The sequence below is a fragment of the Henckelia pumila genome, chromosome 1 (genome assembly GCF_033568475.1).
Source record: "Henckelia pumila isolate YLH828 chromosome 1, ASM3356847v2, whole genome shotgun sequence".
Taxonomy (NCBI): Eukaryota; Viridiplantae; Streptophyta; class Magnoliopsida; order Lamiales; family Gesneriaceae; genus Henckelia; species Henckelia pumila.
The window spans coordinates 135515124-135542992 of NC_133120.1; the positions used below are offsets into that span (position 1 = coordinate 135515124).

A 27869-nucleotide genomic window follows, 5' to 3' on the forward strand; every position below is an offset into this window, starting at 1 on the left:
GAATTTACCTCAAATTTTTGAACCCGTTCCAATGTTTATAAAGTACTTCTTTTTATCTACCGTGAATCTATAGGTATTTGATTACTAATCGAATAATCTAATCTATCCACAGGAAACAATGGTGATATTATATTCCATGCATGGTAACAAATTAAAGAAAAAGAGAGAACTAGATAATGTTATGTGATTGTGCTTCATCTTGTTCTAATACCTTATGATGTATATATAGTGTTGTCAAAGTGGGTTGGACCCACTGAATTGGCTCGCCCCGATCTATTACATAGGCAGGTTGGTTTCACAAACTTCAAATCCGTCTGTTATCCCGAGAAGAGGGGGTCTATCATTTAGCTCGGGGTACAAGTAAGGTTTCCTGGGTTCTTGGAATGGAGAGCACAGGTCGGGGGTTGATGTTCCTGAAAGGTAATCTCGAAAGATCAAAATCCATGCTGAGAAATGATGAGCAAGCTTGGGCACCCCCCGGGAAATGCGGAGAAGCAATGATGAAAATCATGGTCACCCCCCGAGAATTGCGTAGAAGAAATGATGAAAAGCATGGGCATCACCCGGGAATTGTAGAGAAATGATGAACAAGCACGAGCACACCCGGGAATCGCGGAGGAGCCCACATTTCCGAAACCTATAAATACCCCACGACCAGGTATAACAGTATAGACGAAAAATTCTGATTTTACATATACTCTCTATATTTCCTTTGATTTTTCAGCCTATACACTTTCCCTTTGCTAACTTAAGCATCGAAGTGGCCACGCCGAAAAACTTTCCGGCGCCCCCATGAACGTGTTGTGGTTTAGGTGTGTGTAGAGCTCGTAAACACGGAGTGCTCATCATCCATTCATTTGACATATATCTCTCAGAGCCCTCCTGTAGTGACGCGCACCGTGATCACCTACTAATCAGAAGCTTAAGAAAGCAATTAATCAATAAGTAATCTTAATCAGAGCAAATGCGGAACTTTTAAATAAACCAATACCAGAAAGTAAAGCCTAGTGGTCAACCCTGCCATCCAGCCTTGGTCACCACCTAATCTCCCTGACCTCAGGAATAACAACCTGCATCAGCCCCATTGAATGCGGTGTCCAGATAACAAAAAACAAACGGAAGTGAGCCTAACACGCTCAGTACAATAGTATGAGTATACACTATTATATGCGCATGAATGCAAATGAACTGGGTACCAAGACACTTAGGTCAAGAAACGAGATCATAGACCGGGCTCAGGGTATATAGCACGCTTTGCCGTCGCATCAGGAGGTAGCTCCTATACCCGATGGATAACGGTGACTTGATACTAGTTCAAATGTCCAACCATAACGGTGACATGACACAGGACTTACGTATTCAACCATCCACAAACTCGTAGGGTGAACGCCCTATACAAGTTACCTCTAAGGTAAAGGCTCAATATGCTCATGTATGCATTATACAGTCATGGCATGTTGTATATAAAGGCATATAAAACATGCAATCATATAATCCATGCATACTCAATCTGGATATCTCGAATAATACTTCTGTACCTTACTAAGGCAGATCCAAGAAGCCCCCATCTAGGTCCAAGCATACTATGCAACACTACAATGCATAAATACCATGCATTAACTAGCATGCAAAACATCACCTAATGGGCTCTAAAAGCCTTAATTAAACTACAGTCTACTCCCTATTTACTATAGGGAACCAGATTTTAGTTTGATGAATTTCTGAAAAATTAAGATGTTGATTTCGAAATTATAGTGATGAAATGATATTGATATGAAGTAGATATCAATGTTTGATGGTTGTGCAAGTTGTTAGAATTAATAGATAGGACTTCTCGGTGCCGGTTTGTAACCGATACGATACCGGTTTTAATGTCGGTTATCTTGGCAAGTTTTGAAGTGTTTAAGCAATTGTGAGATTAGATGAAATTGAATGCTAATATATGACTTGTAAACACTTCAATTCAGATTTAATTTGAAAGGTATCGAAGTCGATTCGACGAGTCCGAAATTGAATTGACATGAGCTACAAGTTGGACACAACTAGAGTTGAAATAGCAAGAAGGTTTGAGCAGATTTTGTAGAAGCTTGTGTGATCAGAATTTGCAAGAGTTTGAGAAGTTTAGAACAAGAGAAGAAAGGTATGATTCGACATTAACCTCGACAGGTAGAATAACGCGAGAACGTGGTGGTTTTCGAGTTTATTAAATCACATACATGCATGATTAGTTGTTTTACTTAATCTTTTATGATTTAAATGAATTACTTGACTTAGTTGATTTGGTTGATATATGAGTTGTTTGATTCAAACATAATATGCTTGTTGAGTTGTGGAAGATTGATTTTAGAGTTGATAGTAAACCTCTTGAGCCACAATTCTTTCGAAACCTTGAAAACAGAATCGAAAAGAAAATATTGGACGTGGTGAACTTGTATATGAGAGGCTAGAGATCTGACTTGATTTCTTTTTGCCAAGGTTCTCAGTATAGTGTTCACAGTCCAGGGAATACAAGATTGTTACCACCTCGAGCGGGAGTGTAGGTGGGAGGCTTGATTTGTGGCCTTATTATATTCCCGGGATCCCAATGAAATGATTTTTGAAAATATCGATTCTGTGAGACTTGAATCCTTAAACCCTCGACTTGTCTTTGAGTCTTTATGTTCTGAATGAATTTTCTTTGAAAAATATTTGACAAGTAAGGGTATAAGGAAATGATGATTGTGATAGTAGATTTACTTGTTGAGTTATATCTACTTGATTTATAGAGATGTCTTTCATACTGAGATTTATTCTCACCGAAGTTATCTGGCTGTTGTTTTGCTTGTATGTGTGCATTGCATCAGGTTGAAGAGTAAGCGAGTCGGACTTGACAGGGAAGCGAGAGATTGAGAGATTAGAGTGGAGGCTCGGGTGTTAGAAGAAGTTTATGTTTTGTCAAACATGTTAGATTTGGATTCCAATGTTGAGTTGTTGAAACATTGGTTGAGACTTTAATATCTTTTCATGTTTTGATGTATGTATTAAAGCTTGAGACTAGCCTTTAATCTAGATGTATATAATGTTGCTACCTTGAAATCTAGTTGAGTTACTTTTTGTAGGTTCTACATGTAAACTTGAGATTGTTTATGTGAAGAGTTGGAACTCTACTTGTTGTAGCATCTTATGATGTGTCTTTGATGTTTCTTGTATAATTATGCTTCTAGTATTGATGTTATTTTAGGGGAGTTGGCATGAACATGTTTTTATTCCCTTGGATAGGTGTCAAGAATTATTAGCATGCTATTATGTGATTTATACTTGGAACTAGTAGCATGTTTAAGACTCTTGTTGGCATTGGTATATCATTGTAGCATGTATGAGATTCATGTTAGCTTTGTTATATTTTGTTTAGATGTTCAGAATTGGCATGGAAAGTTTTTACAGCAGCAACCATGCTCTTATTTTTTTCTTGACATCTGGCCTGCGCACGGGCGAGCCCCTGCTCGCGCGCACGCGCAGGCCAGGCCTTGGGGGCTGCTGCCCCATTGAGCTGCGCACGCGCGAGAGGCGAGCTCGCGCGCGCGCTGGGTAGTCTTATAAAAAATAAATAAATTTTTTTAGCCTTTGCTTGCTTGATTGCTTGGTGTTAATTCATGATCTTGGATTAACCGTTATGATTTGAGAGATTAGTGCCCGAGTCATCATACCAGGAATCCTCAAACAAGTGATAAATTAAAATTACATTTCTCAGACTAAGTTTTAAGCATACCGGATTACAAAACTGCTTTATTTATCTCTTAGATAACTAATCTTGACTTAATATTGATCAAACTTATAAATCACATCAATTATACTTGATCTATTATAGCTCACACTGATCCACGGAGTCTAAGCCTGAAATGATCAATTAATTAAGTCAATCCTCTTACCCATACTCGATTTATTAGAATCTCACTCTGTAGATCAACAATTATGGTCTCTGTGGTTCTGCTTATCGAGAAATTATCTGAACCCAAAACACTTGGAATAACAAAATTCCCATACTGATTTAACTCATTTTATCTCTAACGGTTTCAGACAATAATCTACCGTGAATCTATAGGTATTTGATTACTAATCGAATAATCTAATCTATCCACAGGAATCAATGGTGATATTATATTCCATGCATGGTAACATATTAAAGAAAAAGAGAGAACTAGATAATGTTATGTGATTGTGCTTCGTCTTGTTCTAATACCTTATGATGTATATATAGTGTTGTCAAAGTGGGTTGGACCCACTGAATTGGCTCGCCCCGATCTATTACATAGGCAGGTTTGTTTCACAAACTTCCAATCCGTCTGTTATCCCGAGAAGCGGGGGGCTATCATTTAGCTCGGGGTACAAGTATGGTTTCCTGGGTTCTTGGAATGGAGAGCACAGGTTGGGGGTTGATGTTCCTGAAAGGTAATCTCAAAAGATCGAAATCCATGCTGAGAAATGATGAGAAAGCTTGGGCACTCCCCGGGAATTGCGGAGAAGCAATGATGAAAATCATGGTCACCCCCCGAGAATTGCGTAGAAGAAATGATGAAAAGCATGGGCATCACCCGGGAATTGTAGAGAAATGATGAACAAGCATGGGCACACCCGGGAATCGCGGAGGAGCCCACATTTCCCAACCCTATAAATACCCCACGACCAGGTATAACAGTAGAGACGAAAAATTCCGATTTTACATATACTCTCTATATTTCCTTTGATTTTTCATCCTATACACTTTCCCTTTGCTAACTTAAGCATCGAAGTGGCCACGCAGAAAAACTTTCCGGCGCCCCAAGAACGTGTTGTGGTTTAGGTGTGTGTAGAGCTCGTAAACACGGAGTGCTCATCATCCATTCATTTGACATATATCTCTCAGAGCCCTCCTGTAGTGACGCGCACCGTGATCATCTACTAATCAGAAGCTTAAGCAAGCAATTAATCAATAAGTAATCTTAATCAGAGCAAATGCGGAACTTTAAAATAAACCAATACCAGAAAGTAAAGACTAGTGGTCAACCCTGCCATCCAGCTTTGGTCACCACCTAATCTCCCTGACCTCAGGAATAACAACCTGCATCAGCCCCATTGAATGCGGTGTCCAGATAACAAAAAACAACCGGAAGTGAGCCTAACACGCTCAGTACAATAGTATGAGTATATACTATTATATGCGCATGAATGCAAATGGACTGGGTACCAAGACACTTAGGTCAAGAAACGAGATCATAGACCGGGCTCAGGGTATATAGCACGCTGCGCCATCGCATCAGGAGGTAGCTCCTATACCCGATGGATAATGGTGACTTGATACTAGTTCAAGTGTCCAACCATAACGGTGACATGACACAGGACTTACGTATTCAACCATCCACAAACTCGTAGGGTGAATGCCCTATACAAGTTACCTCTAAGGTAAAGGCTCAATATGCTCATGTATGCATTATACAGTCATGACATACTGTATATAAAGACATATAAAATATGCAATCATATAATCCATGCATACTCAATCTGGATATCTCGAATAATACTTATGTACCTTACTAAGGCAGATCCAAGAAGCCACCATCTAGGTCCAAGCCTACTATGCAGCACTACAATGCATAAATACCATGCATTAACTAGCATGCAAAACATCACCTAATAGGCCCTAAAAGCCTTAATTAAACTATAGCCTACTCCCTATTTACTATAGGGAACCAGATTTATACCTTCGTCTGTCGTCAGCCCGCTGATGACGCATGCCCCAGAGCCTGGGCATAGCCTAGCTATGACCCCTGGACGTCTTGCCAGAGCTTCGTCACTCGGCCACTACTACGGACACTGTCCATTATATAAAAACTACTACCTACTCCAACTCTTAAAATAAGAGTACTCAAAGGCTCTTAAAATAGAGCTAACATGGGCCAAGGAGAGGTGAAATGAGCATTTGAAATTGAGGCCACAGACCCCTGTTTATAGAAGATGATCGAAAGCTCCGATCGCCTGATCCGAAGCTCCGATCTTTTCATTCATGCAACGTGTCCATTGGCTACGATCGGAGGCTCCGATCTGCACTTCGGAGGTTCCGATATCCTGCATGCAGCTACGTGTATTAGTTCACATGCCACGTCTCGGATGATGAAGATCGGAAGCTCCGATCTCAGGATCGGACGTTCCGATCTCTCGCGTTGCTTCCGAACTACCTCAATTGCTTCCGAACTGATCGGAGGCTTCGATCCTGAAATCAGAAGCTCCGAACTGTCCTTAGCCCAAAACTTCATTTTTTGTCTGATTAAGATCCTAAACCATGATTAACTATTTTTACTTAATTAATCTTGAAAAAAATAGAGTCGGGCTACTACATTCTCCCTCTAATTAAGATATTTCGTTCTCAAACAATCTCAAGTACTGAACACAGTTAACACTGAATAAAAATCTTTATTCATATTGAACATTTTTAAAAGATATAACTGAAATGCAACAATTTCAAAGTAATTCTGGACAATACGTGCACATACTGCTCTCATGCTTCCACGTGGCTTTTTCAGTGCCTTGATACAACCACTGAACTAGAACAAGAGAAATAATTCTTGTTGCGTGAACTATATCTCATGTCATTGTCCAATAATCCAATTAGACCAATAAACTCTAGAGATATCTTTCTGGTAAATCATCTGTGTCAATCCTCGGTTGAATTAATTATGGTCTTTCGACCTGTTGCTCCCCCAATTATTCCAAGAACAGTGGAGTATGTCATCATAGTCCGTACAACACCTCGAATGGTGTCACACCATTACTGTTGTACGCAAAATCAATCATTGCCAACTAATCTTGTCATGCTGGACTCAAAATCCAAAGAACATGCTCGCCACATGTATTCAAGAGTAAGAATCACGCACTCTGACTGCTCGTCTTTCTCTGCATTTTATGTTGTACTCAAGCTAAGAGTAATACCCATAGCACTGAAGACTCTCCCCCAGAACCTAGAAGTAAACCTAGGATCTTGATTGCTGACTATGCTCATAGGCACTCCATGAAATTGAACAATCTTCTGGATGTACAAACGTGTCATCCTATCAACATTGTTGTCCCAGTTATAAGAAATGAAATGTGCTGAATTGGTGAGTCGGTCTACCATAACCCAGATAGCATCATAATTCCTCGATTTTATCGGTAAATGGGTCACAAAGTGCATTGAAATCAAATCCCATTTTCACCCAGGAATAGATAAACTGTGAAGCAAACCTCCAGGTCGTCGGTGTTCTGCCTTGATCTGCTGACACACAAAAAATCTAGAAACATGCTGAAATACACTTCTCTTCATTCCCTTCCACCAGAACCTTGTATGCAGATCCTTCTATATCGAAAGTATTCTCATACTTAATGACTAACACTTGTCATAACATATGTGTCAACGTCCTTGTCTACAATTTTTGATTTTCTGAATCCTTCAGGTTCTCTTCTTGGAAAAATAAATATTCTATTGACTCCCAAAAATTGATTAGTACAATTTCTAGTACTAATATAACGACACCTATCTCACAACTTGAGATAACATCTGAAAATGAGAATACTGATTATCCTGCCACGGATAATAATAATTCTTTGTTGAATTCTGACTTGCGCTACCAGATGAACAAAAATTGTTTCATCCTTCCTTGGAATAGTATTAAATCAAAGCAATCTAGGTAACTCCTGACTCGATCTCATCGAATCATACATAATAATGGCCTAACACATCCAATAGAAATCCAGAAAAATCAGTGACAACAATCGCTAGACCTGGTAACTTTAGATCTCAGCTGCTGTTCTTTTTTTCCATGTCTAAACATTTGATGCTATCCTGTTAGTACCCATTAAAATTCAAACTCTTGCTAGATCAATTTCTGACAATGAAATCCCAGAAATACTGCAAAAACATTTCTGAGAACTAAAATTTTTGAGTAATGTACTCATCAGTTTCTTCCAAATTAGCAAGTAATAAACAATTCCAATCGTTCTCTCTACAAAATAACTTTTACCTCCCCCATCACGGGGTTACAACATATGTATCTACCACAGATAAATTAGAAGTAAAACTTCTTATCAACTTTTCTTAAACAGAAGGGAACCCAAAAACTGAATTAACATATTTTTTGGAATCCAATATGTCTATCTCTGACTGCCTCAGATGATAGTCACATATAAGCACTGGGCACTAATCTTACACCAGCCTACCTGACTAATTCAAAGCTAACATGAACACCTAAGTGTTCAACTTTCACTGTTCAAGTGAATTCTCATATTGCCAAATCCATGTTGTATCTTAGCAGGATCATGACATCCGTCAAACACTAACTAGATCCATCATCTGGTAGATCTCAATCTCTTCTGATGCAAAATGTTCCTATTCAGGAAACATTTATTCCATTACAGTTCTTATCCACCAATAAGATCAAGTATCCTTTCAAGGTTATCAAACAGATACCAAATTATACTTTAACATAACTGTTGCAATGATCTCTAGACTAAGTAAATTTCCATAACCCTATGAAGTACAAAATACTTTCACAATAACATTGGAAATATACTCCAACATGCTTAGTCTTGATCAGAGTTCATATCTCTCAATATAAATCATCTCGGTGTCCTGATGAAAACTTGTCTTTACTTGACAATCCAAAAATCAAATTATAGTTCTTATAGGGAAACTTATCGATGTAAATCCATCACTTAGAATTCCCATTCATTAATCAAGATCCTGATTAATAACTATATCCTTGATAGAATCAATCAATATTGGTCAAACCTCTTGGTTCTCCCCCAGTATCAAGTGCGAGAACTATTCGTCCAGAATATTCACTTGTCAAGAAATCTTTTCCAAGACTATTCTATTCATGGAAACTAAAATCTGTAACTTTGATGAAGTCAGACGATAACTCATAACATCCCTTGGCACAAACTTAGCACCGAGTCAAATTCCCAGAAGACTAATATAAATTCTGAATATACTTCCAATAATTATACCTATTGCTATGACTGTACATACAACGAGACTGAGGTAAGTCTTTCTATAATGCCAAACTGGGACAGAACAATCTTTCCAGAGTACACCGACATAAGGTCGTACTTACTATACCATCTCGAAACCCGACAGTCATCAGCATCCTGGTATAACTCATTCCCGAGTCTCTGATACTATGCAACTTTCCTATCTGGACCAAAATCGTTGGTCAAGGAAAATTTGCTTGACTTTACAGAAGCACAACTCAAATCTCGTGTCAGCAAACATATGAAAAACAAACTAGTTGAATATCAATTCAACTAAAATCTTGGATTAAAACCTCGACATCCCAAATCAAAAGCCGAAACTTATCTGCTCAAAACAATTACTAGTCAATGAAAATCCCTTTCAAGACTAATTCTGACAGTAACATCTGTATGAAAAAAAAAAAATATCTAAACCCTGATACCACACCTGGTATCACTCTAATCCAAGGTCATAACTTGTTGTGACTATTGCCAAATCCCCAGACTGAGTAGCCTTTCCTATATATTCCTTGGAGCACAAAGGCCTCCAAACAACCTCTGAAGTATGAAATCTTCTAGAGCAATTCTGACTAAGGGTCGCGCCTCCTCACGTCTAGTTCCGGTCAAAGTCCACAACTCTTGAGATTACTTGACCTGGCATCTTGATGAAATTCCATCATCCCAAAGCAACAACCTAAAGAGGTCAAAATAGCTAACTGTTCTAAGGAAACCCGCCTAGAACAAACAATCAAGCCCCCTGATGAATCGCATCATCCAAGGAACTATCCATAGTCAATTGATTAACTAGGTCATCTCAGGAAAAACAGTTAGTACTAATAAACTGAAAATTGCATAATTCAATTCTTAATTCTACACACGTTAAAACAAACGACTGATCCTTTATTCAATATAATCAAGATAATACAAAATATTACAATACTTGAACCACCAATCCAGGTTCTATTTCAATCTTTATTACAATTTAATGTAATACATAACTTAATCAAAAGATTACACTGAAAGATGTACAATACAACCATGACTGAGTACATCAAACAACTGAAAGGTTATTAAAGAGGCCTAAGCCCTATCTACCTTTCCTAGGAGCACTCTTATAAAGTGTCGATTGTGTTACTAAGTAATTATTGATTCATATCTTTAACAATGATGGACCCAAAAAGAAAGGGTACAAAAAATCACCATGGATTTGCATTTTGTAGGTACCGAAAAGAAACATGCCTAGCAGCATTTGGTATCTCGATAGTGGCTGCTCTAGACACATGACAGGAAACAAAGCACTTATCCAATCAATCAAATCAATGGAAAAAGGGACGGTTACCTTTGGAGACAACAACAAAAGAGTCATTGAGGGCATCATATAAATAGGTGTATCGAACTCTACTATGATTGATGATGTTCTTCTTGTGGAAGGACTTTGCTACAACTTAAATTGTAATTCACTCAAGTGTAGGTTGTCTGCATGTAATATACTCGTGAGTATGAGATCGATCCACGGAGAGGATCCTGTTAGTTTAATTTTAGCAATGATATATTATAGATGGAAATATTATTATAAAACTTCAAATACACAAATTATAAAATTGTCAAGGCTTCAAAGGTTCATTGTTGGTTTATTTAAGATTGTTTAACAAAAATAAATAAAAGAAAGTAAAATAAGAATAAACATAAAAGAACAATGAAATATTTAAACAAATATATCATATAATATAGTTCCCACTATATTAAATTCAGATTAACCGATATTTAATACATGGTACCCATAATATATATATATAAATGCATAAATATAAACATAAAAGAACAATTAAATATTTAAACAAATAAATCATATAATATAGTTCCCACTATATTAATATCAGATTAACCGATAATTAATATATGGTACCCATAATATATATATAAGTTCATAAATATAAATTTACATAAAAGTAAATGTTAGATCAAATCACCATATTTCATTTAGAACAACCGGCAGAGCCACGCTATTGTCTAAATAAAATATATGACTTTTTATGTTAGATGCGATAAAGTAAATGTTAGTTGCGGAAATGTAAATGTCAGTTGCGGAAAGTAAATGTTAATTGCGGAAAGTAAATGTTAGTTGAGAGAAAGTAAATGTTAGATCAAATCACAATATATTATTTAGAACAACCGGTAGAGCCACGCTATTGTCTAAATAATATATATGACTTTATTATAAATTGATACATATATTTATAGTATATAATTATTGTAGTATTTATTGTATCATATTAGACAACAAATCAAGGTAACCACATTCAAGGTACCAAGTATTTGATGTAAATATATAACAATAAATTATCCAAATTATACCTACAAATAAAGATCAATTAGTAAAACAAAATAAAAAATAGAAAAAGAAAGAATATAAAAAATATAAACAATCTTACTTGACCAACAATGAAAACTTTTCACCTTGACATAAAAGGATTTAGCTTGCCATAAACATAAGACTCAAGAGTAAGGATAAAAGAAATTTCATACTTAAAAATGGAGAAATATGCACACTCAAACTCTTATTATTACACACACAATATTTATTTTACAAGTGAGGAATTTCTCTACACTTTTGCACACAACAAAGCTTATACAACACATCTATTTATAGGCCAAATGAGAGCAAGAGTCCAAGGCTCATTAAATGTGGAATAGTAAAGTTGGTGGGTGCTTGTCTCCTTGAATGTCAATACCATGACCCAACTTTAATTGACATGTTTGATGCCTTAGACCATCGATTCAGCCTTTCCATTCAACATAGAACACGTAGAATATTTTGTGTAGATGTGTTTGGACATATAATTCACCTCTTTTGGGTAAAAGGTAAAATAGTTATGATATTTTTACTACAAGGTGGTCATAGTAAAAGTAAATCTGTCTCCATTTTGATGTTTGATTATTTTGATCATCTTAATGAGGATTTTGGAATTTCTTGTCTTCTACAAAGTTGAAGATGCCTCTTTTGTGATTCTACAGGATTTGAGATTACTCCAATATGACCATTGTAGCTTGAGTAATTTTATTTTTACCAAACCTGCGCAAAACATAAAATACAACATTTTTAGTAAAATATTTAAATATAAACACATAACACTAAAATAATACAACTTCATAATTTTAATGAAACTTTAATTTTAAAACAAACTTTTTAACATATAAATAATTACCAATTTTAAGTTTCATCACACCCCCAAACCGGCTAATTACTAGTCCCTTAGTAATAAAATATCATAAAATCACTAGTTAGATTTTTATTCCTTAATATATATATTCAAATTTGCAAACTTTAACATTTTAAAACACACTTGTAAGGAGATCATATATTTATTTATAAATTTTGTTATCAACTAATATATTAATATATAATTGGATGGGTTATACGTATATATATTACACAATATCAAAATATTAAATATATATAATTTTTTATATATATATTTTCTAAAAACTTTGAGAAAAATATAATCAAAATGATAATAAAAATCATTTTCATAACATGTATATCATCAGGAATTTTAATGTAAAAGTCTCAACTCCATATTTTCCCGGGTTATGATATTTCATATATAGCTGTTTTTCACTCATGGAGTTGGAAGAAAATTATACACTTATTGAAAATGGCTAATATGTAAAGCAGACAATCAAATAACCTAATATTGAAAATAAGATAGGATAATTTACAAAGAATAAACCATTTTGTTTTGTTTTATTTTTTTTTCAATGTTTTATTTTTTTTTGCACTTGGCTGCAAAGTTGTTTTTACAAAACCAAATAACTATAATAAACTTTGAATATGTAACATTTTTTCTTCTCTTTTTTTTTCTAATTCAAAGTTTATTTATTTATTTATGAGGTAAATCTATTAAAAATTTACCATGAGAACTATAGTAGTGATATTAATACTCTACATCATTACAATCAAACTTCAAATAACTTTGCAGTCAATTTTTATATGCACAATTTTTTTTTTAAAATGGGTTTAATCTAGTAATCAACCATTTCTTAATAATCAATAAAAGCTTATAAGTTTTTTTCTCAATTCTCACCTCTCACTCACAAAATTTATGTGAGTATAGATTGCACTTTTACAATTTAATTCCTTCAATTATACATGTTATTATTCATTCAATAAATATCACTTTAAATATATATTCATAAAAGTTTTAGAAAATATGTTATTTGAAAACACACAATTATATATTATTTATAACTTATATCCCATCAATTATATATTTTCTATTAAATTGATAAAAAGAAGTGTAAACAAACATTTATACAAAAAGACTTTATTTTCTTAGTAGTTTGCAATTTAAATATATACGAAATATTAAAATCTAATCTATTGTGATAAAATGATAAATAAAAACTAATGCGTCTCAGGAGTTTTTCGCTCCTTACTCAGCCATTGAAAAAGAAAAATAAATATTATTATAGAAATATATATTTTTTTATTTTTAAAATTTTAATAATTTTTTTTAGAGATAAACCTTCTCCCAAACCTGAATATGACATTGTTTTTAGTTTTTTTTTAAAAGAAAAATAAAGAGTACATGATGAAATATACCTGGAATTTATTGAAGATGAGGAACAAACAGAAACCATTTCGTGACATGTTGAATCAATGATCCACTTTCCTTTTCTTACTGGTTGGTTGAGACCAATTGATATTTGTTATAGTCGAATCAGGTTGATGAACAAAAGCTTGGGGATCATCAATTAATTGGTCGTCATTCGAAGCAGAGATGAGAATCCTTCGTGAATTTTCTGAAATGAAATGTTATTCCACAGCTACATCAAGAAAAGTCAACAAACCATCATAATAGTTATTGATATTCAACAAGCCAACAGGTTTATTATGAATATTAAGTTGTGCCAAGAAACAACATGAAAAATTTCTTCTAAAATACCAAAACCACATGGTAAGGCAATAAAAGCATCAGAATTATTTATCATTTTAGTTATTCTCTCGTATATTGATGAAACTTTCAACCCTTCCCCAACCGTAACACCTGTAATATTTCCTTCAGCTAAAGCTGTAGGAATAATACCCAAAACCTGACAGCCTCCAAGATGAGCTGCTGTTGAAATAGATCCCATTAACCCAATATTGCCTCCTCCGTATACCAAGTGAATTTTTCTCTCTGCTAACTTGTTTCCAAGATTAATTGCTGCATCAACAAATATTTCACTCTTTCCAGTATTAGAACCACAAAATACACAAATATTTTTCAATTTTTGTGAAGCAGATCCTGCCATGTTTTTTTCTTTTCTTTTCTGCAAAAAATATAAAGATAGTTGAGTGATTTTATAAGGAAAACAAGAAATACGACAGAAATAGGAATACAGGTGTGAACATAATAACGAAAACATTAAAAATAATAATATATAATAATGACATGCATGCGTATATACAGTGATTGTGGCTCACAGTGTTCCTTCAATATTTATGAGTCGAGGGTTGGCTTACCATCCAATTTTCTTATAAATTTGCAAATAGGGTCTTTTTTAGTCAGATTTCCAAGACCATTACCATGACGCTGTGCTTGGAATAGTTTCCATAAACGAAGAAGTTTACCTTGCACATCTCCACTAGAATGTGTCTCAATAGTCAATGAGATATCATCTAATGGCTCTTTACTCAGCCAATTCTTAATGAAATCAATTTTATCTTCTCTATTTGTGGAAACATATCCCAAAGATCTGCATCGTCTATAACAAGTCCATCTGGCACATTTATGACAAACATCTAACCTCTTGACCCTCATTTTCTTCGCATAGGTGCTTTTCCTAGTCTAGAGATATTTCGAACAAGTAAGAATTTTGGAACTTCACCACCCAATCGAACTTTGGCTTCAATTATAAGACGAATATCCTCTGGAATTCCTTTTTGCATAAGCATTCTCAATCTTTCACATCTGCCTTCATAAATCATTCTCAAAACTTTTTTAGAAACAGATGAAAAATATTTATCATGTTCTTTGATAGCTTCATCCATTTTGAAAATAAAGAAATTTTTTTTCTTTTTTCAATTATTTTGGGAAATTGAAATAAAACCGACTAAAAAAAGTCACGGAGTACCGTTATCCGCCACTTAACCGGGAAGTGAACTCAATTCTGCAAAAATAAAATGAAAATATAAGTAACAATTAATTTGGATCATATAAAGGCATAAACTCATCATTAAGAATTTCATTTTCTAAAAATGGTTTAAGCCTTTGCCCATTAACTTTAAACACATTATTATTTTTAGGATTTTCAACATCAACAACACCATGATGATAAACATTTTTTACAACATATGGACCTGTCCATCGTGATATAAGTTTTCCTGGAAACAAATGCAAGCGAGAATTATAAAGTAAAACTTTTTGTCCAATTTCAAACGATTTTCTCATAATATTTTTATCATAAAAAGGCTTTTGTTTTATCTTTATAAATTTTTGCATTTTCATATTCATCATTTCTTAATTCTTCTAGTTCATTCAGTGGCAATTTTCTTAATTTAGATGCATCATCTAAATTAGTATTAAATGCTTTAATAGCCAAATAAGCTTTATTTTCAATTTCAACATGTATATGACAATGCTTACCAAAAACTAATCTATATGGTGACATCCCCAATGATGTTTTAAATGCAGTTCTATATGCCGATAATGCATCACTTAATCATAAAGACCAATCTTTTCGATTTGGATTGACCGTTTTTTCCAAAATTTGTTTATTTCTTTATTTGCAAGTTCAACCTGACCATTCGTTTGAGGGTGATATGGACTAGAAACTTTATGTGTAATACCATATTTTCTTAACAACGAAGAAAATGATTTATTTATAAAATGACTTCCCCCATCACTTATTATAGATCTAGGTATTCCAAATCGACTAAAAATATTTTCTTTCAAAAATTTTATCACAACTTTATGATCATTAGTTCTACATGCAATTGCTTCAATCCATTTTGAAACATAATCAACAACCACTAAAATAAGGCATCATGTTTCGTTTTGAAATTGAACCCATTTTCTGACAATTTTCACAAGATTTGCAAAATGAATGCGTATCTTTGAATAAAGAAGGCCAATAAAATCCACATTGAAAGATTTTTGCAGCTGTTTTCTTTGACGAAAAATGACCTCCACATGCCTCAGAATGACAAAATTTAATGACACTACTTACCTTATTGTCGGGTATGCAATGTCGAAAAATTTGATCAGGACAATACTTAAACAAATAAGGATCATCCCAATAAATTTTTTTGACCTCTTTCAAGAATTTATTTTTATCTTGTGAACTCCAATGAGACGGCATTTTATTTGTCACAATAAAATTTACAATATTAGCAAACCAAGGCATAGTAGTAGCATAAAATAGTTGATCATCCGGAAAATTTTCATTTATTGGTATTTCATTTTGAGACGATTCAAAAATTATTCTTGATAAATGATCGGCTACTACATTTTCTTTTCCTTTTTTATCTTTTACTACAAGATCAAATTCTTGTAACAACAAAATCCATCTTATTAATTTCGGCTTAGCATCTTATTTATTTGATAAATATTTTATGGCAGAATGATCAGTATAAACAATAGTAGTAGAACCAATTAAATAGGATCGAAATTTATCTAATGCAAACACTACTGAAAGTAATTCTTTTTCAGTTGTTGAATAATTGATTTGAGCGCTATTTAAGGTTCTACTAGCATAGTAGATCACATGAGGTTTACCTTCTTTTCTTTGTCCTAACACGGCTCCTACAATATAATCACTTGCATCACACATTAATTCAAATGGTAAAGACCAATCAGGAGGTTGTAAAATAGGCGATGTAGTTAAAAGATTAATTATCTTTTTAATAGCAGTTTCACATTCTTGAGTCCATTCAAATTGTGCATCTTTTGTTAAAATATTTGAAATTGGTTTTGATATTATGCTAAAACTTTTTATGAATCTTCTATAAAATCCCGCATGACCCAAAAATGATCGAATTTCTTTGATCGTGTTTGGTGATGGTAAATTAGCAATAACATCAACCTTAGCTTTATCAACTTCAATTCATTTTTCAGATATGACATGCCCTAACACAATTCCGGATTTAACCATGTAGTGACATTTTTCCCAATTTAAAACAAGATTTTTTTCTTCACATCTTTTTAAAACTTATTCCAAATTTTTAAGACAGTTTTCAAATGAGTTTTCAAAAACAGTTATATCATCCATAAAAACTTCCACAAATTCTTCAATCATGTCACTAAAATACTTAGCATGCATCTTTGAAAAGTAGCCGGAGCATTACATAAACCAAATGGTATTCTTTTAAATGCAAAAGTTCCAAAAGGACAAGTGAAAGTAGTTTTTTCTTGATTTTCTAATGATATTGGTATTTGATAATACCCCGAATACCCATCAAGAAACAATAATAAGGATTACCTGCCACTTTCTCTAAAATTTGATCTAAAAATGGTAACGGAAAGTGATCTTTTCTAGTTGCATCATTTAATTTTCTATAATCAATGTACATACGCCAACTAGATGGAATCCTTGCTTGTAATAATTCTCCCTTTTCATTTTTTATAACAGTGATGCTTGATTTTTTTGGTACTACTTGTGTTGGACTTACCCATTTATTATCCGAGATTGGATAAATAATTCCGGCATCTAATAGTTTTAAAACATCATTTTTAACAACTTTTTTCATGTGTGGATTTAATCTTCTTTGAGGTTGTTGATATGTTTTAGCATTTTCTTCCAAGTGAATTCTATGTGTGCAGATTAAAGGATTTATACCTTTTATATCCTGCAAAGTCCATCCAATTGCATTTTTTGTGTTTTTTAAGTAATGTTATTAAATCTTCTTCTTGTTTTGATAAGAGGGTAGAAGATATTACAATAGGATATGTTTGATTTTCACCAAGAAAAGTATATTTTAGTTCTTTTGGCAAAGGTTTTAATTCAAGTTTTGGATTATCATCTTCTTTACTTCTTCAAGTTCATTAATTTCTTCAAATAACTTTGATTTAAAAACACTTTCCACTAAACAAACTTCAGATTGTTGATTTAAGTTTTCTTGGTGTATATTTTCTTCCACAATTGTTTCTATTGCATTATCATCTTCATCTTCATTAATAATTGGTGGTTTACATAAGTTGAACACATTAAGTTCTAAAGTCATATTTCCAAATGATAATTTCATTATTCCACTTCGACAATTAATTAAAGCATTTGAAGTTGCTAGAAATGGACGTCCCAATATTACTGGAATTTCATTATGCACTTCTATTGGTTGTGTAACCAAGACAATAAAATCCACAGGATATATGAATTTATAGACTTGAACTAACACATCTTCTACGGTACCTCTAGGTATTTTGATTGACCTATCTAGTAAAAGAGTGACAGATGTAGGTTTTAAATCTCCCAACTTAAGTTTTTCATAAACTGAATAAGGAAGTAAATTCACACTTGCTCCCAAATCTAACAAAGCTTTTTTAATTTTATTTTTTCCAATAATACATGAAATTGTTGGACAACCTGGATCTTTATATTTCAAACTAGAATTATTTTGAATAATAGAACTTACTTGTTCAGTTAAGAATGCTTTCTTCTTTACATGCAATTGTCTTTTCACAGTACATAAATCTTTTAAAAACTTTGCATAAGAAGACACTTGTTTAATAACATCTAGTAATGGAATATTTATTTTTACTTGTTTACAAACTTCATAAATATCAGAATCATTTTTTTGTTTTTTATTGTTTACTAATGCATGAGGAAAAGGAACATGTTTATTTGACTCACATATTACTTCAGATAATTTATCATCAACTTTCTTATTATTAGGAACCAAAGCATCATCTTTCTCAAAAGTATCAGGATTTGAATCCTTACTCTTTGAGTTTAATTGATCTTTGTTTTCATCACTATATGGATCATTAACTATTTTACCACTTCTAAGAGTAATAACAGCTTTTACTTGATCAAAATTTTCTTGATTTTTATGATTAAGTTGTGGTTGAGATGGAAATTTTCCTTTTTCATGAATATTAATTGCGGATGCAAATTTTGCAAGAGTTTCTTTCAAACATTCATAGATTGAATGTTTTGAATATTGATAGACTTTTGCTTTTGAATGTATGCGTGAATTTCATCTTCAAAATGTTTTCTTGGAGGTGGGATATAAGGAGCATAACCTTGATGATTTTGGTTATTTTGAAAAGGTTGTTGTGCAAAATGTGCATTATTATCGTTCCTCCAACTAAAATTAGGATGATTTCTCCAACCAGGATTATATGTTTGTGAAAAAGGATCTAATGTTGGTTTTTTAAAATTTTTAACATAATTGGCTTGTTCATGGAGACATTCTTTAAATGAAGGCAAAGTAGGACAATTTTTTGTAATATGATCATGTGTATCACATATATGACAAACAATTTCTTGAACACTTTTTAATTGATCACTCTTTTTTATTTCTAATGACTCAATTTTTCTTGCTAAAGATGCAAGTTTGGCTTGAATATCTACATCATCTTTAAGATGGTAAATACCAACCCCATTTGTTGAATTATTGGTTTTACTTGGTGGTTCAATTGAGCCTATATTATCCCAATTTTGAGCATTTTCTGCTAATGACTCCAAATATTCCATAGCTTCATTTGGGTTTTAATCTTCAAAAGTTCCATTACACATGAATTCTATCATTTGTCTATCTTTAGGTATTAAACCTTCATAAAAGTGAGAAACTATCCCCCATATTTCAAAACCATGATGTGGGCATGTATTAAGTAATTCTTTATATCTATCCCAGCATTGATAAAATGTTTCCCCTTGTTTTTGAGAAAAAATTGTAATTTGTCTTTTAAAAGAGTTTGTTCTATGGGAAGGGAAAAACTTTTTTAGAAATTGTTGTTGCATTTATTCCCATGATGTTATTGAACTTGATCTCAAATTTTGCAATCATGCTTTAGCTTTATCTTTTAAAGAAAAAGGGAAAAGCTTTAATCGAACAATATCCATGCTACAGTTTTGATCATTATAAGTGTTGCAAACCTCCTCAAATTCCCTTAAATGCAAATATGGATTTTCAGAATCTAGACCATGAAAATTTTGTAAAAGTTCAATGATTTGTGGCTTAAAATTGAAATTAGACACATCAGGAGGAAAAACTAAACAAGATGATGTACTATTTCTTATTGGATTCATATGGTGCCTAAGTGTTTTTGGTTGTTCATGTTCTTGATTATTATTATTATTATCATCTTGATTATTAGAATTATCCTCCATGTTTAAAATATTTTCAAATGCTCGAACAAGTCTACCACTTTGTTTACGACTCCAAACAATCATACAATTAAAAACAACATACTATTTATATAAATAACAAAAATAACAAAAATTAAACTTAATTTATACCTCCCTGGCAACGGCGCCAAAAACTTGCTACAACTTAAATTGTAATTCACCCAAGTGTAGGTTGTCTACAAGTAATATACTCGTGAGTACGAGATCGATCCACGGAGAGGATGATGTAAGTTTAATTTTAGCAATGATATATTATAGATGGAAATATTATTATAAAACTTCAAATACACAAATTATAAAATTGTCAAGGCTTCAAAGTTTCATTGTTGGTTTATTTAAGATTGCTTAACAAAAATAAATAAAAGAAACTAAAATAAGAATAAAAATAAAAGAACAATAAAATATTTAAACAAATATATCATATAATATAGTTTTCATTATATTAAATTCAGATTAACCGATATTTAATACATGGTACACATAATATATATATAAATGCATAAATATAAACATAAAATAACAATTAAATATTTAAACAAATATATCATATAATATAGTTCTCACTATATTAATATCTGATTAACCGATAATTAATATATGGTACCCATAATATATATATAAGTGCATAAATATAAATTTACATAAAAGTAAATGTTAGATCAAATCACCATATTTCATTTAGAACAACCGGCAGAGCCACACTATCGTTTAAATAAAATATATAACTTTTTATGTTAGATGCGATAAAGTAAATGTTAGTTGCGAGAAAGTACATGTTAGATCAAATCACAATATATTATTTAGAACAACCGGCAGAGCCACGCTATTGTCTAAATAATATATAAGACTTTATTATAAATTGATACATATATTTATAGTATATAATTATTGTAGTATTTATTGTATCATATTAGACAAAAAATCAAGGTAACCACATTCAAGGTACCAAGTATTTGATGTAAATAGATAACAATAAATCATCCAAATTATACCTACAAATAAAGATCATTTAGTAAAACAAAAAAAAAATAGAAAAAGAAATAATATACAAAATATAAACAATCTTACTTGACCAACAATGAAACATTTTCACCTTGACATAAAAGGATTTAGCTTGCCATAAACATAAGACTCAATAGTAAGGATAAAAGAAATTTCATACTTAAACTTGGAGAAATATGCACACTCAAACTCTTATTATTACACACACAATATTTATTTTACAAGTGAGGAATTTCTCTACACTTTTGCACACTACAAAGCTTATACAACACATCTATTTATAGGCCAAATGAGAGCAAGAGTCCAAGGCTCATTAAATGTGGAATAGTAAAGTTGGTGGGTGCTTGTCTCCTTGAATATCAATACCATGACCCAACTTTAATTGACATGTTTGATGCCTTAGACCACCGATTCAGCCTTTACATTCAACATAGAACACGTAGGATATTTTGTGTAGATGTGTTTGGACATATAATTCACCTCTTTTGTGTAAAAGGTGAAATAGTTATGATATTTTTACTACAAGCTGGTCAAAGTAAAAGTAAATCTGTCTCCATTTTGATGTTTGATTATTTTGATAATCTTAATGAGGTTTTTGGAATTTCTTGTCTTCTACAAAGTTGAAGATGCCTCTTTTGTAATTCTGCAGGATTTGAGATTACTCCAATATGACCTTTGTAGCTTGAGTAATTTTATTTTTACCAAACATGCACAAAACATAAAATACAACATTTTTAGTAAAATATTTAAATATAAACACATAACACTAAAATAATACAACTTCATAATTTTAAATAAAACTTTAATTTTAAAACAAACTTTTTAACATATAAATAATTACAAATTTTAATTTTCATCAGACTTAAGAATAACCTACTAATTATAAGTCAATTATGCGATAGAGGTTATGAAATCAAATTCACATCTCAACACTGCACAGTATCACTCACTCATGACAAATCCATAAATTTCAAAGAATATAGAAGTGAAAATGTATAAAAGGTTTCTTTAATTATTTTATCTCTTTAAAATGTAAAAAGCCTTGTATCAGTAAATGTTGATGATATAATTCTTTGTCATAGACGGTTAGGTCATGTTGGTCCTAGTACCATTGAAAAGCTTTTTAAACTTGATCAATTTTTTGGTATGCCAAAGCTGAATTTGAAATGAGATTTTTTTTGTGATGTGTGTCAGCTTGTCAAACACACAAAGGAATCTTTTAAAAGCAAAACATTTGTTACCACTTCTATGTCCCTTGAACTTCTCCACCTTGATTTATGTGATCCCTCTAGGAACGCTAGTTTAGGAGGAAATTTTTATGCTTTTGTCATTTTGGATGATTTCTCACGTTTTACTTGGACATTTTTTAGCCCACAAAAATTATTCCTTTGACTATTTCAAATATTTTGTCAAAAGAGTTGAAAATGAGAAAAATATTTCTATCAAACAAATCCGTCGTGACGACGGAACTGAATTTCAAAATGAAAATTTTACAAACTTTTGTTTATACAAAGGCATAGGTCACAATTTTTCTTTTCCTAGGAATCCTCAACAAAACGATGTAGTTGAGAGGAAAAATAGAACACTAGTAAAGATTGCAAGGACCATGATTTGTGAACATTCTCTAACAAAATATTTTTGGGTTGAAGCAATGAGCACTGCTTGTTATATCATCAATCGAGTATCAATAAGGTCAATTCTCAAGAAAACTCCATACGAGTTATAGAGGGGGAGAAAGACTAACATTTCTTATTTTCAAGCATTCGGATCAATGTTTTTCATTCATAACAATGGTAAAGACAATCTTGGCAAATTTGATGTTAAGTCCGACAAAGGTATTTTTCAAAGGTATTCTACTACTAGTAAGACATATAGAGTTTTTAATAAACGTAATTTACTTATAGAAGAATATATGCATGTTGTTTTCGATGAATCTAACATTTGTCCATCTAGAACTCCTTCTATTAATGATGATGATATAGAATTACTTGAAGAAAAGATGACCTCCTCGAGCTTGAATGACAAGAATGTTACAAATGAGGACACAACTCTTCCAAAATAATGGACACTTCACAAAGTTAATCCTATGGATCTTATCATTTGAAGTCCTTCAAAGGAAATAACTACATGCTCATCTCTAAATAATATGTGCAATCATCTTGCGTTTGTTTCTAATGTTGAACCTAAATTTTTTGATGAGGCATTACTAGATGATTCTTGGATAATTTCCATGTAAGATGAGTAAAATGAATTTAAGAGAAATAATGTTTGGTATCTTGTGCCTAGACCTGCTGATAGAACTATCATTGGTACTAAATGAGTATTTAGAAACAAACTAGATGAGCATGGTACTATCACTTGAAACAAGTCTAGGCTTGTAGCTGAAGGATATAGTCAAGAAGAAGGTATTGATTATGATGAGACATTTGCTCATGTCGCTAGACTAGAATCTATTTTCATGCTACTTGTTTTTGCTTGTTTTAGAAATTTTAAGTTCTTTCAAATGGATGTTAAAAGAGCTTTCTTGAATGGTGATTTGAAAGACAGTTTATGCTGATCAACCATCTGGCTTTATTGATCCTCATTTCCCTGATCATGTTTACAAACTTGATAAATCCTTGTATGGATTGAAACAAGATCCTCGAGCTACCAGGTATTATGAACTTTATTTTTTTCTTATTTCAAATGGCTTTTCTAGAGGCGTTGTTGATATCACTTTGTTTACCTAGTCTAGAGATAATGAGCTGTTGATTGTACAAATTTATGTGGATGATATTATTTTTTGTTCTACTAATGAAACCCTATGGCAAGAATTCTCTAAGCTCATTCATGACCAATTTAAGATGAGCATGATGGGAGAACTTAATTATTTCATCGGATTACAAATAAAACAATGCAAAGATGGGTTTTTTTTTTTATCAATCAAGGGAAATAATTAAGGAGATTCTCAAGAAGTTTGGCATAAAGAACTATAACGCTTCATCTACACCTATGAGCACATCAGTCAGACTCGATAAAGATGATAATGGTAAAGTAATAGATCAACAATCATTTCGTAGCATGATAGGATCCCTACCATATGCAACTTCTAGTAGACCAAAAATTATGTTTAGTGTTTGCTTGTGCGCAAGATTTCAATCATGTCCAAAGGATTCACACTTATTCGCCTTAAAATGCATTTTTAAATGTCTTTCAAATACTCCAAATCTAGGCTTGTGGTACTCTAAAAATTCTTTCTTTGATTTAAAAGCTTACTGTGATGTCGTGGTGGATATAAGGTGGATAGAATAAGTACTAGTGGAACTTGTTTCTTTTTGAGAAATTGTTTGGTATCTTGGTTTTCAAAGAAACAAAATAGTGTTGCGTTGTCAACGAGCGAAGCCGAATACATGGCTGCTGGTAGTTGTTGTGCGCAAATTCTTTGGATGAAGCATCAATTTCTCGACTCTGGTGTATCATTTTCCAAAATTCCTATTTTTTGTGATAATACTAGCACCACATGTCTTGCAAAGAATCCTATTCAACACTCTCGCACCAAAAATATTGACATTCGACATCATTTTATTTTTGATCACATCGAACAAAATGAAGTTGAACTTCAATATTTTGACACAAAAAATCAGGTTGCCGATATTTTAACAAAACTACTAGATAAATTTTTTTTATTCGTTTGCATGGTGAACTTAACATGATTGAATTGTAATCACATGATGAAGCCAAATAAATTTAGTGTCAATTTAAGGGGGAGCCTAACAAAAATTTTGAGCAAATTAATATTGAATAATACACAATAACTGCATTTATTCAAAATTATATAGCTTACATTTTAATTTAATTGATAGATTAGGACTGAAATGCAATATATATTAATCTAAGGGTCCATTTTGAATTTATGCTCTCAGAAATATTGAGCATCGAACCCGGTTCGGACCATCCAATCCATATCCCGCCTATTTAGTTCAATTTTTGAATTTTTATCTCCAAAACCACAGTTCGGATCGTCCGAACACCTTCAGACCATCCGAACTCATATATCCGCAGTCAATTCAAAATTTATTACTGCCTTGGATATCGGATCAACCACCCAAAGTTCGGATCGTCTGAACTACTTTGGGTCGTCCGATCATTCAAATCTTATCCGAACACCTGTAAAATGTCATCAGAACTCAGATTGGATCGTCTGAATGAAGGATCGAACCATTCAATCCCTCGCCTATAAAATCAGATCGGATCCTTTGATTTTATTCACTCCAAATTCATCTTCTTCTATTATTTTGAAAATTTATCGTCTCCAAATGGCCCCTCATTGCAATATCAAAGCCGATGGCTCTAGTCGCAACACTCATCCCCGTCTCGATGCCCAGCTGATAGGAGTCGTTTTTGTGCGTTATTTTTGCATGTTTTGTGTTTGTTTTGCATTCGTTTCATTTTCGTTGTGTCTGTTCTTTACCTTTCTTGTTTTATTTATCGTTTTATGATGTTTGTAATCACTCCTCTGGTTTATTTGTTTATACTACAGGAAATCACTAGAAAATGCTGGTTTTTGGTGAGAAGGCGATGCACGCATAAGGCCATAAAGAAAGAAAGAGAAGAAATTTATTTTTCTGGAAAAATGCAAGGCACCCGGGCGGCTCTTTTCTACCGCCCGAGCGCACACACGAATGAGCAAAATAGTAGGTTGCCAAGTTCCAGGCACCCTGGCGGCACTTTTCTACCGCCCAAGCGCACTCCCCTTTGAAGAAAAGTCCTCGAGGTAGAGCTCAGGCGCCCGGGCGGTTGTTTTCTACCTCTCGGGCGCTGGCGCGTAATTGTGGGAAATATTTTATTTCAGGTATTTGGTTTGACGAGGACTCTTGGGGACATATAAATAGGATTTCCTTAGACATTTCGGGGGGTTGGACACACGCACAGACATAGGAGGAGGCGGCTAGGAGATTGAAGATTTCTCATCTCCGTTGGGAGTTTCTATCTTCATCTTTTCTGATTTTTTTTATGAAAAACACTTTTTAGATTGAATTTTGTAATGACGTTCAGTAGCTAAACTTTTATTTTGTTGGAATCAAGGGGATCCGAACCCCGAAACACTGTAGTGTGATTGAATCACCGGATGTATTGAAATTGGATTTATGTTTATAATTGATTTCATCATGTTTTTCTCTATGTTGATGATTAGCTACTCTTAACATAGATTCGTAAATTGTGAATTGCTGTCGAGAGATAGGTTCATAGTTAGGACGAATGATAGAATCCATGGACTTAAAATATACATAGAGATGTGGTATTTAGTACATGTTGATAGCCATAGACCACCAGGTCAAAAGCTGTAGAATTCATAGAACAAAAAGCAATCGGTCGTGATAAATAATTAGAGAGATTTAATTATTTCACTGATTTGATTAGTTTGACATAACCTCGAGAGAGAGTGTCAATGTTTCAGGAATTTCTGTCAAACTTATGCGCATAAATTAAGTTCCAATTGTCCAGTTCAATTAGGGGGAAGGTGAACCGAAATTCCAACAAAAATCTTTTCAAATTGTTAATTTTCAGTTGCAAGAATTGGTTTCTTGGTTGTCAAATTTATATTTATTCACATTGAATTCTTAGTGTTAAATGTTAGATAGAATCAAAAATTAAATTTTCGATACTTTGTGTAGTTAAAAATTAAAAAAAAAACAAATTATTATTAATTAGTCCCTGAGGACGATACTCGTACTCAGTACATTTTATTATAACTTGAATCGTGCACTTGTGATTATTTCGACTGGAACTGAGAGATTTTTATAGCAAATTTAAGTGTTAGTTTTCCGTCGATCAAGTTTTTGGCACCGTTGCCGGGGACTATTGAAATGTTAATTTGTTTTATTTGATTTTTCTCTATTACAATTTTAATCACTCTTTTCCATCTGTGAACTGCAGGATTCTCTTGCAGTGTATGCGACACTCATCTGAAGAACTAGTGCCTTTTGATCCAGAAATCGAGAAAACTTTTCACAGAAGAAGAAGAAGGATCATGGGCAACAACAAGAAGAAATGAAAGAAGAACAAGAAGGAGAACAACCAGTTTACAGATCCATGATGGATCTCGCCTTGCCAAACATCGAAAGTTCTAGACCAAGCATCATCAGGCCAACTGTAGTGGCAAATCACTTTGAGATAAAACCTGCTATTCTTCAAATGATTCAAAACACACTTGAATTTGGCGGGACTGTCATTGATGAACCATATGTGCACCTCACAAATTTTCTGGAAATTTGTGATACATTCAAGATACAGGGAGTTTCTGATGATGCTATTCGTTTGCGTTTATTCCCTTTTTCACTATAAGATAAGGCAAAAGCATGGCTGAAAAATTTACCTGCAGGTTCCATCACTACCTGGGATGATCTGGCGAAATCTTTCCTCACCAAATACTTTCCACCATCTAAGTCAATGAAGCTAAGAGCTGACATCACAAATTTTTCCCAAGGAGAACAGGAAACATTTTATGAAGCATGGGAGCGCTACAAAGATCTACTAAGGAGATGTCCACACCACCAATT

General features: G+C 33.1%; 2 non-coding genes and 1 pseudogene across 2 annotated transcripts; 1 reads left to right on the forward strand and 2 right to left on the reverse strand.

Moving 5' to 3' along the window:
• Window positions 1-276: 276 nt before the first annotated feature.
• LOC140874053 (uncharacterized) lies at window positions 277-27779 on the reverse strand (annotated as a pseudogene).
• On the forward strand, window positions 19787-19897 carry LOC140876880 (small nucleolar RNA R71). The gene has a single exon (XR_012149110.1). It is a non-coding gene; the product is annotated as a small nucleolar RNA R71 (small nucleolar RNA).
• On the reverse strand, window positions 27763-27869 carry LOC140876809 (small nucleolar RNA R71). Its single transcript, XR_012149041.1, has one exon. It is a non-coding gene; the product is annotated as a small nucleolar RNA R71 (small nucleolar RNA).